This window comes from Erigeron canadensis, chromosome 5 (assembly GCF_010389155.1).
Source record: "Erigeron canadensis isolate Cc75 chromosome 5, C_canadensis_v1, whole genome shotgun sequence".
NCBI classification, from domain to species: domain Eukaryota; kingdom Viridiplantae; phylum Streptophyta; class Magnoliopsida; order Asterales; family Asteraceae; genus Erigeron; species Erigeron canadensis.
This window is the reverse complement of record NC_057765.1, coordinates 28,424,992-28,438,954: the sequence shown is the minus strand read 5'-3', so window position 1 is coordinate 28,438,954 and position 13,963 is coordinate 28,424,992.

Here is a 13,963-nt window from a genome sequence, read left to right as displayed (position 1 = left end):
GGTATCAAAGCCGTGGTTTAAGGGATTTAGGTATTTTATGATTATAAGGATACCTAGACTTAAACCATAGATGTGTGTAACACCCCAACTAGGCGGAAACATGAGACATTAATAGAAAAGCTCAGCGTGACATGAAAATTAAGTAGAGTAATCTAAATGCATTCAAGGATTGAGCAATCCATACATAATTCACTTACGATTACAAGTTTTGGATCAAATAGTGCACAAGGAGCACAACACCATCAATAGTTTACAAAATTAGATCAAATGATGGCTAACGATCCTAGGCATAACCCATGAATGGGGGCAATGAATCACGGATCCACAAAAGTCCAAGCTCAATCCTATCACATGCAATGCAATCATCGATCACGTCTTTGGTTCACTTGATTACCTGAAAAGTGTACTAAAATGCGTCAACATAAAGTTGGTGAGTTCGTAGGTTTTGATTATAAGAAACTAGTGTCAAGAATAACAACGGTTTAACCTTGATACAAACATAATTAGATCATTAAATGATCATATAACCTTGAAACCTTGATTTGAATCGATAGACGATCACACAACCTTGAAACCTTGATTGGGTCATTAAAGGATCTCATAACTGGGATCGTTAAAAGATCACCGAGCCTTGAAACCTTGATTGGATCTTTTAATGAACCTTATAACCTTGATACGAACATATACAATCACACAACCTTGACTCACAATTCAAACGAACACATAAACTTGATAAACTAGCCGAACAATCATACAACCTTGATTCATAATTCAAACGAGTACATAACCTTAATAAACTAGCCAAACAATCATACAACCTTGATTAACAATTCAAACGAACACATAACCTTGATAAGCTAGCCAAACATTCATATAACCTTGATTACTTACATAAACGAACGCATAACGATCAAACAAAACCATGAAGCACGATGTACACTTTTCACCCCAAAATCATATAAAGAAAAGGGGCTACGAACTCACCTTAGCCTTAGAAGTCGTTAGAAAGAAAGTAAGCGGGTGAGCGGGGAGCACAATGATCACAAACCTAATGCATCAACATTTAATCGTCACATTATAGTCTACGTTACATTACAAGACATCCTAATTCAAACCAAGACACCGCACAATCAATAAATGAAATATAAGTTTAATTACGTTGTACCGGAAAGATACACCCTGGGAAAGATGCGGTGTACCCTCCAAAAATACGCGGCGCATGTTTTGGCCAGAAGAGACAACGATTTATATGCGGCGCATATTGTCAGAAAATCCTCAACATGCGGCGCACCCTCCAAAAACATGCGACACATTTATTAGTCAGAAGGGACAAAGGATTTGTATGCGGCACACCCTTGGAAACATGCGGCGCATTTCTGGGTTGGATGAAGATTTGAAGATATTTTCCAGAAAAATGACCCGATATGCGGCGCATGTCACCTATATGCGGTGCATATTGCCTGGACTCATACCAAAACTCTAATTTTGATACAAATCGATCAACCTAGAAGCCAATTCAAGTTACCAAACTTTGACACAATCAAATTCTAGTATAATCAAGTCACAAAATCATACTTTTATGTAAACCCACTTCTAAAATCTCAAGATTCATTTCCAAACACAATTTGGGGCTAAAACACCCAATTTACGTCAAAATCAACCACCAAACGTTTAGATTCCCAACGGGGAAGTATTCTACAATAAACAAGGGACGTTTTGAGCTATAAAACACTTACAATTCTAGACCAAACTTCAAATCCGTTTTTGAGCCCTAGAGAATGGATGAACACTTGAGACTTAGAAATTCTTGGATTTTTGATGGATATTATTATTAGGGTTGTAAGATTTAGCTATTTTAACAATAAAGACTCAAGATTAATGGAAATTAAATGGGAATTTATGATGGATCTTTTAGGTTGTTGATGAAATGAAAGTAAGAATAAATGAGAGGTGAGAGAGAGATATATAAGAGTAAAGTGTAAGAATTGAATGGATGGGGTGGAAGACTTGGTTGGGTGGTTTGGGATAGGGTTATGGGTATGGGTCTAGGATAAGGGTTGACCCATGGATAATCCTTATACAATACTAACTAAATTTCACCATAAATAAATCTTAAACCTTTCATTAAATCACTAACTAAAACTACCAAACAACCTTGACTAGTCCACGAACATAATATACTCATACGATCATTAATGCACATAAACACCTTGAACACGATTATATCACAAGCAACTCGATCATATAACACTTAATTAATACCAATTAAGTAAAAAGTACATATATTTAACGGGTCAACTAAAGTCAAATTTCGCGAAATATGACTTTCCTTATGTGTATAGTTTGGCTTCTGGTGACATATGAAAGTATTTAGCAAATTTCACTTGAGACATATTATAATATGTTATCATAATAATGATTGCGGCATTATTATGATCGTATATTATAATAGCTTAAGTTAAACCTATTAAATTTGAAAGTATGTTAGTATGAAGCCATAGGTTGGAGACCTTGCTTGGCAATGTGATTTAAAATGTGACTTTGCTTGTTGATATGTGAATATGATAGAGCATTAGTTTTGCTTGAATGATTGGTTATGAGATGGTAAAAGTGAAAATTTGAAATAGTTTGCAAATTTAATATGTCGTTAGTCGCTTGTAAAGAAAAAGGTATGATAGATACATGGTAAACATGGAATGTATGCTAATGTGTTGTGATAATTAGTTGGTGTAAGACCATTGGGTAGTGAAACCCATGACATCGTTATTATTTAGTGTAAGATCATTGGGTAGTGAGACCCATGGTATCGTTATTTATTTGGTGTAAGACCATTGGGTAGTGAGATCCATGACATCGTTATTTATCTGGTGTAAGACCATTGGGTAGTGAGACCCGTGACATCATTATTGTGGCGAAAGACTATACGAGTTATGGTAGTGAAAAGTAATTGTGTGGTAACATGTTTAAATTGGAAGTTTGTATGATGGATGCATGCTACATGTTAGTATAACGTCGTAGAAATTGAGACCTCTATTATGATGATGATTAATTAAGTGTATGTTAAAAGACTATCCAAGTTCTGGTGATGAGAATCAGTTGTGCAATAATATGATTTAATTAGTTGATTAATGTTTTGAATGCACATGCTATGGGTTAGTATAAAGTTGTAGAGCTTGAGACTCTAGGTATAAAAACGATTGTATAGATGTTACCATACGAGATATGGCGAATGTGTTTGATTATAATTGGCTTGTCTTCTTAAATGAATATTTGACTATATGAGGTATGATAGAAAGAAATTATGAATGAAAATGATATGTGAAAATTTGAGGATAATATGGTAATTATGAAATTAGAAACCTACCCCAAAATCTTTTGTGAGAGAACGGATTACCTAAGCATGTGTTTCTTTCTCTTTTCGGGAGCGCTCGATGCAATGTTGGAGAACGGATTACCTAAGCATATATGATGCCAGTATTTTGTGAGAGAAAAGACGGGTTATTTAAAGATTCCTAAGAAAGAGGGTATAGAAAGGGATATTAGATTTTTTTTGTGTTTGTTTTTTCGCTCGTGCGTTTAATCATTCGTGAGCTCAATAAAGTAACAATTGAAAACGAGTACCCGTTGTCAAGATTTGATGTTCTATTCGATCAATTGGAAGTAGTATCGTATTATTCTAAGATGGATTTTCGTTTCAGTCATCATCAACTTAAAGCGCGTGATGAGGATGTTCCTGAAATGTTATCCATATTTGTTATGTGCACGTTGAATTCGTAATAACTCTGTTATTGTTTTCATTGACAACGTTTTGTTTACTCTAAAACTCAGTCCGGCCACGAAATTGTTTTACGTGAGGTCTTGGAGATACTATGAAAGGAAAATTTCCATGTCATTTCGTTGGATGAGCATTCTAATTAGAAGAAGTAAAATTTTTCAATCACGTAATTAACAATGGAGGGAAGGCGATTGATTCGGCAAGGATATCTATGGTGATGAACTGGAGTCAACCTACTAGACCAACAAAGATTAGAAGTTTCGTGGTTTGGCGGGTTACTAATGTCGTTTTACTTTCGGCCTTTTCGAAAATAGTTTCGCCATTAACCAGGTTAGATAGAAATGAGGTGAGGTAAGTTTGAAGAAAACAAAATGAAGTTGAATTCCCGGCAGTCACGAGAAAAAGTAAGTAAAGCCCTGATGCTCATACTACAAGAAGACTTGGAGGACGTGAAGGTTTGTTGTAACATTTCAATAGATGGTCTTGGTTGTGCTTTCATGCAAAGGGGAGAAGTTGAACGATGTTACGAAGCATTAAAAGAAATCAAGGAGAATCATTCCTTTCACAATTTAGAGTTCGTCGGAGTTGTTTTTGCTTTAAAATTTGGCGTTTTTACCTATATAGTGTCAAGTCTATTAAAAGTTTTCGATCATATGAGCCCAAAGTATTTTCTATTTCTTATCTATCAATGAAATCTCAACCATCGTCGAAGAAGTTGGTTAACTCTTTTGAAAGATTACGCCTACAAAGTTTGGGTGTCGCCCCGGCAAGCCAATGTAGTGGCGGATGCTAATAGTCTGAAAAGTCTTCACCTCTCTTTTTGTGTTTCACTCGTGTACATGCTAATTGATGATATACCCCTTTGGAGCTCTACCTCCGTATGTAAATTTGCTATTATGAAGGCTGCTTAAGGATGATTTCTGCCAGAAATACGGAGCTCACCTTAGGAGAACGGAGCCCACCTCCGCCAGAAGGGAGCTCATCCGTCAGAACGGAGCTCCGCCAAATATGGAGGAAATCTCTTATTTTTTTCCTCCTAAAGAAAAGGTATGTTTCCATATCCCTTTACTATTATAATATATTATATTATATGGCATGTGAATCTCATAAACATGTCCATCATATCTTTTCCTAAACATTAGGGAAAAAACCCTAAACCTAACTTATTCCCCAATGTGAGTTACCCTTATAAATAGAGGTCCTCATCATGGGATGGAGATATCTTCTCTTCACCCTAAAAACACATACATTCATCTTCTCCACACAAAAGGTTGTCGGCTTCTCTCCCATGGAGAATCGTCCACCGCCAACACAAACATTTCCGATAGAATGGCGTAAAGCGGCTCCGTAGCCTTCTGACTGGAAGAGAATCGCCGATAAATCACCCAAAACCCCTCCTTGTTCCCAATCGAAGGTCAATGCAATTCTTTGATCAAACAAATTGGCGTCATCCGTGGCACATAATTTTTTCATGTCTCATCTCTGCCGTTGAGTTAGACTTCTAGCGTCGATCATCATTGTTAAAACCCTTTCTTTTTTCACCATCACTAAAATCCCTGCCAGATTCTCTTTCACATGTCCGATCTATCTTTTCTGCCAAAAGCAAATCAAAAACTTGTTTTAAGAACCCCTCATGCTCCATTATTAATTACAATACTGGCATGATGGAGGTTACATGTCCTTATGGCATTAAAAAAAAAAAAACAGCAATATTGAAGAAAAAAAAGCCACGCAATATTTATCCTGAACAACCGACCACCACACAGAAAGATGATGTTTGATTGGTGAATTAATCATCAAAACGTGAATTCCTCCCTGGCCAAACATCATACTCTAACTTTTAGATAGAAATTATTTTCTACAAGATCAAAGGTTTTTGATCTCGATTGAAACAATAACAAAAACTGATTTTGTTTCCAAGATCATGATAGCATCCATCAGCCACCACCAAGGGGGAAGCCCAAGGACAAGAACGAAAAATAAACAATCGTCCTAAAGTGACTCTCGATAAACACTATGATGCTAAAAAGGGTTTAAATTGGGCGAAAAGGATTTGGAGTTGGGGTCGCGTAGCCGCCAAGCCATTTAAAGACAAGTAATAGCCATAAAAAGGCTAAGCTATTACCAAGACGTTGAAGCTGAACTCAAGAAGGTCGGAAAGGATGTAAATACCAAAAGTACAACAACAGAAGCCGCTATTAGGATAGAATAAAGACACATGATGAATGAAAACTTGAAGATGTGAAGCATACAAAGTAAGAACGTGATAATTAATTGACAAGTATAATTAAGCTTTTCTCTTTCGCCGGCCAATTTCCTTTCACCATGTCACTACAAATAATTGAGGTCGAAACAATACACGCGGCCGGCCACTTTGGAAGTTGGACATAGGCTGACCACAATATCGCCATCATCGACCACCATCAGCCACCACTGGATTAGTGGCTGACCACGACAAAGCAACATATGGGGCAGTCATCCTATTTGAATTTATTGTAAAAAAAACTACATCTATTATATGGCATATTTTTCGGAGTAGATGTAACTAGAGCTGACAATTTCTGACACGGGCCTGTTAGCACAACATGACAAGACCTGATTTTTCGTGTTTTGTGTTTGGCCTTAACGTGTTTCGTGTCTTAACAGGTCCGGACCTGTTAAAACACAAACACTATTTGTGTCTTAACTGATAAGACACGATAAGAAAAGTACTATATATATGGACACGTTAAGACACGTTAAAGACATGTTAAAGACCCGTCAAAGACACGTTAAGACACGATAAGATATGTTATCATCTCCCTTAACAGGTCCCTTATCGTGTACCTTTTAACAAGTCCCTTAACAGGTCTTTTATCATGTGACCTTTTATCGTGTGACCTGTTAAAAATCGTGTCGTGTTCGTGTTTGAAAAAGCTGACACGATTAGTTATCGTGTCGTGTTCGTGTTTAACCTTATCGTGTTCGTATCTTATCGTATCGTATCGGACACGTCGACACGATATGCTAGCTCTAGATGTAACATTGCTCTTAAATACATATAAATTTGGTATGACATACTTTTTAATAAACATATATATGATATGGTGTTTTTTGTTGCCTTTGTTTTTTTTATGATTCTTGGCTTTTTTCTGACAATAAACCTGGTCAATAACAAACACAAACACGATAAATGAAGTCCTGCAAAGCGGGGTTATTAAACTTCTTAGTTTACATTAAAGTTTACGAATCTCTATATATAATAAAAGACAATTGTGATTACATCATCATTTGTCTAACTATGTTAGTTGACAATTCTAAAGTCTTTTTAAAAATTTATTTTCTTTTTTACTAAATAATTTATGACATCATTGTAACATTAAAACCAAATTATTAAATTTATTATACACTTTATAAATTATTATCATATAGTTTAATAAATATCTTTATATATATTTTTAAAGTATATATTTTTATCAACATGAAAATACTGAATGAATTAATTCACATTTCATTATTTCAAGAATATATATAACTATTATCATTTTTTTTCATTATTCAAAAATTTTTAAAACAATCCGGGGTTTTAGTTAGTAATGACAAGATATTATAATTGTATTGTTTTCAATACCGGCAATTGGTTGATATATAACTTCCAAATGCCACATCCTTTTACTCTTTTCCATATATATCTATACGAGGTCTTTTGTGGTTATATTAAATGAATGAGGTTGTCTAATATGTTGTTAACAGCAAATTGTTATCTGTTGTTTCACCTCACATTCAGGGAGGGGGGTGAGTTTTTATTTCATCACCTGGAAAAATTAATGTGAGAGCAGGGGCTGATGTTTGCGGTATATAACAATGAATACTCAATAAAATAAAATTTTGAGTTAGACTATCAAATAATCAGTTATTTAAATGATTGAAAAGCCGCATGTAATTGATTACCAACATGCTTAAAAAGCATGAAGCATAACAATTCATGTTAATGATCAAAGAGTTAAAATAGCTTAGAGATTACAATTCCAAATAGCATGGATCATTTTGAAAACTAATGATATATACAGTCATGGTTCCAAATGAAATACTATGAAATAGGTATAAAATTATCAACATTAATACAGGAAAGACCAAAGGCACAGCCGGCGTTATGGACTTATGGTTATGTGGGGTTAGACATGGGCCTAAGGCCCACCAATTATAAAGGCCTCTAAATTTTCAATACTTTAGCCTATGACTACACGTCTACAGCGAGATTTTTCATAAAACTTAACAATTTTTATAGCTTGAGCTTGAAAATATCTCATTTGTTTGTCAAGAATGAACCTTTTCTACCATCATCGCTTTTCTTAGAAATCAAAGTCTCATTATTCTCGTAGAGAAATTCAAATATAGATATGTTGATTGTGGCATTCAAGTTTATAAAAGGTATGTTGATTATCATTATCCCTAATTTTCACCACTCTATTTCTTGCTCTCTGCCTCTGTAGTCTATTTCTTTCTGTAGTTTCATAGCTCTCTCATCTTTTGCCATTGTTTACAGTTTACCATAATTATCAGATACACACTATATAATCTTAAACTTATCTTTTGATTAGTTATTTAATTTGGTAGTGTAAATTGCAGTACATGACTTACTTTTGTAACTTTTTTTTTGCTTTCTTTGTTTATCTTAGTTTTGTACGTTAATTAATACGGCCTTCAAAATTGATCTCGCTTAAGGCCCCGAAAAACCTTGAACCGGCAATGACCAAAGGTTACATATCAAAAAGATGCAGGACTTTATCAAATTCAAATGTTCATAAGAAAAAGGGTAGTAGTAACATGACCGTGTAATAAAATTAAACAGATATATAAGCCTATATGTGTAGAACATCCAAAATTTCCTATTACTGTTGCCATGTTGCACCCGTTCTGTTAACTATAAGGTTATCTTTGATCTTAATTCCCCTGTCCGTGTAAAACACAAAATGGGGCATGCAAGTTGTGTGCGATGCATCCACTTTCAAATGATTTTAGGTAAAGAGTGATCGATAAATCCTTCCTTTTTAAACCTTGCACAAATCGTCTAATAACCACAAACTATAGTTAATCAATGGTGGTCTAATAGTAATACCCATTCTATTCATCATTTTCTATAAGTGAGACGTGAAGAAAATAAACAAACAAACAACAATCCCAGATTAAAACATTAGGATTGAAGAATGAATCAGAAATTGAGGATAAAAAAAAAAAATTACAAAATACCGTACGTAAAAGAGATCGAGTATATATGTACGTACCTATATTTATGATAACGCCCAGTGATTAATCGTAAATCTTTTCATTCTTAGTTGTGGAACAGAGTAGATGGTTCCATCTGATGTATTTTCAGCTAAATCATTGGCAAGCATATATAAATGACTGCAGAGATTCTTCGCTTGAACCTATATATAAAGCCCATCTCGATCAACGTGTTGGTCGATTTACATCATGTAAACCGATTATTGCTTAAGGACACAATAGTTTGTGTAACGACAGCTTAAACATTGCAATTAATGGTTATATTCATACCGGCTACAACAAAATGGATTACTGAAGGGTGAGACAGAAGTTACATATTTTACTTACCTAATTTGTGTATCTTTTTTACTGTTATTTCTCTAAAACTAACGCCTCTTTTCCACCAATTAAGTTATATGTTAAAGAGACATTATGTAAATCTTTTGGTTCATCCTTAACAGCTTAATAAAACAACTATATATACATACACTTATAGTAAGGCTGCTTGATAAATGTTGTCATTGAAATCTAAATGGTGAAAAAGCATACTGTGAAGTTGTTTTTAGAGTAGATTCCATAAAAATCATATGATCACATATTTTCGCTACTCCCTTGGATTAATTGCCGCCTAATCAAGCTTTTTCTATTTTAGACTTTTTCTTCTTAGTTAGTTAAATTATAAATATCAAAAACCATGCCTATAATCCATAATATCAGCTATGAGTCGTGATAATTACCAAGAGCATGTAAACAGGGATATATATATTAACATGGACATAGATAGAGAAAAAAGATTTGATAAGAGACTGATGTTATACATACCTTAGTCATTTGTGTGTATGTATGTGTGTGGAGAGAATAAAAGAAAAGGAGGTTAGGGTTTAACAAAGCAAGGATTGGGTTTAGAATTCTGATTTAGGTCCGTGCATTTTGTTAACTACGAGCATAGTACCCGCACCTTGCAGCGGAATTTTATAACTACTTTTGTGGATGAGCACATTGGTTATATAGATTATGAGATTTTTCAGTCTTAATTTACTTAGAATCAAAGATCGGTTTATTTTTGTGGGTTTAATTTTTTTTGTAAGAGTAATTTCGATAGTTAGGAATAGGATGTATAAAATATAAAGTAAATGTGGAAGGTAGTATGGGAATGAAAAAGATGTTTAAACTTAATTTCAATACTCTTTGTAAGGGTTTATAGATTTTTTACATATTCTATTTAATTTTATATTATTAGTAATAATATAATAAAAAAATTAAATTAATATGGTTAGTTTGGGAATTAATGGAAGGTTTAGAGAGGTTCGGGAATAAGTTTGGGAGTGTCTTAAAGAGGTTTGATAACTATTGTTTTAGTTAATATAATAGATAGATAATAGATAATAGATATAGATATATAAAGTTGAAGCAAGAGTATCTCATAAATTTTGAGGACCCGAATGATAAATTGATTATTTAAAAATAAGTTCTTTAAACACCCAGAAAAAAGTATATGTACTTGACAAATGGAAATAATTATAACAATAAAACCAGCTTCCTTTTATGTTAATATATCATGAACGACCATACGTCTCACTTTATATTTTGTTAAACTGATGGCGATTAATTTTTTTTTGCACTGAATCAGATATTTTTTAATATAACGAGCATAGTGTCCGCACAATGCGGCGGTGAGATGGTGAGGGTGATAGGTCATAGGAGGTGATAAGTCATAGAGTGTGATAGCCAAATGTCTTAGTTGTATGGGCTCCTCCCACAAATTTAAAAATTCGTCGAAAATATATCGAATGATATCTCTAATGAAAGAGCATAAAATTTTAAGAACATCCATATAACTTTTATAATTTATCGATATAGGGTTTTTGAGATAAAAGATTTTGAATGAATAAAATGATTTATAGAGGGGAGAAAAAAAATGAGTGATTAAGATTTGAGGAAAGAGAAAAAAAAATGAGTAATTGAGATTTAAGGGTATTATAAGTATATTAGGTATACATTTTTAAATTTAAATAGTTCAAAGTTGTAATTTGAGATTTAAAAAAAGGTTTCCTCTATGAGCAAAGATAAAAATAAAGATATACTACTATCTAATATTTTTCGGCCCCATTAAGCTAGAATTAAATTTTATAATATAGTTTGATTAAATTATACGTTACACATGCCTAAGCCTCCCCATATAGTTGAAGTAAAAGTGACCAACGAATTGACTTTTATATGATAATTAAGTCATTGTAAAATTAGTTTGATTATAATTTTTTTAATAAGCAGGTCAATAAGGTTGGGATGTGCCATTTCTCATAGAATATATGCTTAACATAATAAAGAAAAGAATAGTTGGTCATTAACAAACTCTTGAGCAAGACAACGAATTGGCATAGTTAGACTTAGCTACATTTCAAGAAACAAATATGCATTGTATTACATGTCAATTTTGGTACTTTACTACAACTCAAAATGTGCCAACACTAATGCACGAGGCACATGATCTATTGTAGGTTATTGGAATGCGACCGATACAATGAATCTTAAAAGAAACGTATACTCATTTTAGTGAAATTAGTATTCTGATTTAGGTGGGTCTACGATAATTAGTTTATGATCGATGATAACGAACCGTGATGATTGGAAGGCTATATATTTTCATAATCATGTCATAAATGATCACTTGAAAGACTATGTATCTTTATTTCTATCAAGTTATATTTGAAGATATAAATTATAGCACAATATAACTTTTAATTTTTAAAAAAAATAAATTTTAACTAAGAATCCAACTTTCAAGTTATATTAAAACAGCATAATCTTCATTTGGCTTAAAAATCTAAAGTAGATGAGCTACACAATTTGTTGTTCAAATTAAAAATAATGTGCATAATATGGAAACATATAAGAATAAAAAAAGTCAAGGGCACAAAGTGTAAACACATTTATAATTAATGTAAAATGGCAAATTGTAAAAAAAAAAAAGGAAAGAAAGAAAGAAAAAGGATAATGAATGTATCACAAAATGATTATGTGATGTAGTGATCTACTCGGGTAACTATATAATATAAGAATCTTAATATTCAGGCTATGTATTGTATCGTGTGACCTGTTGTAACACTTTCCGGTCACCACTCTTGTTGACTTCGTTGACTTGTACATTACATATACACCCGAGTATGTCACTATATTACATAACCATTTTGTTATATATGGTTACATTCATATGTCATTATCCTAAAAAATAGAGTAATTGATAAAACACAATATATATATATATATTAGGTTTTTTATATTTTTCTAGGATTTGAGATTTCAGATCACAATAAAATAAAAAAGAAAAACAATCAAAAGATTACCTTAAAGCATCCACAATGACTCTAACTTATCAATAGCTTTTTTTAATTTCCACCTTACGTTTTTTTTTTCTTTATCATATAAAAAAGGATATTAAGATGTATTTTTAGGACAAATAAAAAGTGATCATAAAAATTTGATTTTAGGTTCATTAGATTCGTGTTGACATAAGCTTTTTAATTATAAATTTATTTTTCAAATATATATATATATATATATATAAAGTTTAATTAGTTAATTAACAAAATAGATAAAGTAAAGCATTTTAGTTAAGGTAGAAAATGAAAATATTAAAAGACAAGGTTATAAATGAAACTTATAAAGGGGTAATATGAAACTTTTCATTTAAAAAGATTTACACAGTATCAACCTTTTACTCAAAAAACTTATTGTACCCAATGGTATTAACCTTTCAAAAGACTTTTTTTCTTTAGAAAAAGTTATTCCTCAACCTCCATTGAAGATACCCTTAGTTGTGGATGAAAACAATCAGAAGGTTGATGAAGAAAAAAATTTTTATTTAGGGTTATAAATTGTGTTACAAAGAGCGTGTTTCTTTTATAAATTATATATATATATATATAGGGGTTGGATATTGCAAAACAAGTATTAAAGTAAAACAAATAAGATAAGATCTTGACCCTTAGATCATAGTTAAATTGATGCACGAAGATTCACAAAGCAATTGATGTATGATGATTTTTATGATGCACGGTGATTATCACTATAGAAAAACTTATTGTTTTATTTGTTTTACGTTAATACTCGTTTTATTTTACCTAAAACCTATATATATATATAGGTTTTAGGTAAAATAAAACAACTATTAAAGTAAAACAAATAAAACAATATGTTTTTCTTCTATGATAATTACTGTGCATCATGAAAATCATCGTACATCAATTGCTTTGTGAATCTTCGTGCATCAATTTAACCATGATCTAAGGGTCAAGATCTTGTCTTATTTGTTTTACTTTAATACTTGTTTTACAATACCCAACCCCTATATATATATACCTTTTACTGAATTCACATTAGAAAAAGAGGAAAGAACGAGGCTTTGTAATATACCTATTCTCCCCGTTTTTTTACTTTTTGTAAGGAATTGAAATTAGGGAAAGAGAAAGCTGCCGTACACTTTCATTTCCATTCATTTTTTTCAAACGAACAACGGAAGGAATTCTATTTTCCTTTTCCATGTCTTCATTCATTGTACCAAACATTAACCTACAATAAAGCAATATTTGGACCCAATTTTAAAGCCTAGCTACTTTTTCAGAGTTAAATTCACCAACTTCAGACACATCTTACTTTACTAGCTTGTAAACTATGCATCAGGGTCTGTATATCTCTATGTTTAGACATTTTCGCTCTGGAAAAAGCTATATAGAAATTAATAAAATTATGTTATCAAAAGAAAAATAAGACGAAATGATTATAACCTAAGTAGATATTGCATCAAATAGTTTATTAAGAGCCAATGATTCAAAAGATAGAATGATAAAATGGTGAGACAACCAAGTTTTATTTATGAGGTCGGGACTTCAAATATCGACTGAGATTTCATATAATTTTTTTTTGTATTTATATATCTGTACCGTT